Genomic DNA, 1,435 nt, shown 5'->3' on the forward strand with positions numbered 1-1,435 from the left:
CCCCATGTGGCTGGGTTGAGGCCTGGCCTGGTTTGAGCCATTGCTGCATGACTGGATCAGAGCAACCCCTATGCAGCCAGGTCAGATAGGCTGACTCCCCCAGCACAGTGAGAATAGACCCGAGTCATTGACACTTGCCATATCAGGCCCCCACCATAGCCATTCTGTGTGTTAGATCAGGCCCACTGGCCAGATCTGTCCTGCAGATAGACCTGGCACCACCTATCTGGGCCATAGGGTGAAAAAGTTGGGCATCCCTGGGCTAGAGGAATTGGCTTGGTAACAACCGAGCCTTGGAAAAGTCAGTGTGTGAGGGCAGAACTAGGATTGACAGGGCAAAAAAACTGAGAAAAGGAGCCAGGGACAGGTGAAAAATATTGGAGGAAGACTGGGATTGAGGTCAGTGGGGATGAAGAATATGAAAACACGATGTGATATGAGACCAGGGTTGGGGAGAGAGACACAGGAATGAGGAGACATAGTAGAAAACTGGGATTGGCTACTGGGATTGGTTTGCCAAGATTGCAGGTACAAGGTGTCCAGAGGGATCAGACTAGGCATAAAGACTAGCACTAGGATGAACTGCCTAAGTATTAGAGATAGGAAGTGGCTTGAAACAAAGAGCAGGACTGGAAGTCAATGAGAGTTGTGATCTGAACACAAAATGCTATGTAATGCTGAATACACATACTTTGAAAAATCAGGTTCTTCTTGCTTCAGATTGGGTGCTCAACATTTTTACATTTGACCTTAATCTCTTGGTAACTCAATTCCTGTACAATAAAGTAGATGGTATAACACCTCTTTGCTTTACAGTGGCTTTGTAAAATAAATTAATTAATGTTTATAAAGCAATCTGATACTTTTGTGATGCAAGCCATAGAAAAGTCCAAGAAGAAATTAATAATTCTATCATTAGAGCAAGATGTTAATAATGTGCAGTACAATAAGGTAAGGAGCAGCAAAGTCAGCAATGAGGCTAAAACAAAGAATTGAATAGTTCTTCATCTCATTGCCTCCACTCTGAACTAACTGAAGCAGAGGTCCTGTGGAAAAATAGGATGTTATCATGTCAATATCACAGAATAAAGTAGAATATCTCAGAATAAAGTAAGATCTTCTCTTGAAATACCAGTAAGGATAGTATTTTTGCAGGGAAAACACAGGCAGCTGCAGTAGGGAGGAAGTAGGCAGCCAACAACACATACAGATGCAGCTGAGGACCCACCCCACTTGAACAGAGGGGCTGGGCAGCTCAGTGCAGGCAGCTGCACCTGCCACATCAGCTGAGGGCCCAGTCTTGCTGGAACTGAACTGCCCACCCTGTCTACTCTGGCCAAGTGAGCGCTCAGCTGACTCCACAGGATCAAGCCCTGAGCTTCCCTCATTTTCTCATTTGAGACATGCATCCCAGATGCTAATTTTTTTTTTTTTT

The sequence above is a fragment of the Gavialis gangeticus genome, unplaced genomic scaffold, assembly GCF_001723915.1.
Source record: "Gavialis gangeticus isolate Ggan-Ray unplaced genomic scaffold, GavGan_comp1, whole genome shotgun sequence".
NCBI classification, from domain to species: domain Eukaryota; kingdom Metazoa; phylum Chordata; order Crocodylia; family Gavialidae; genus Gavialis; species Gavialis gangeticus.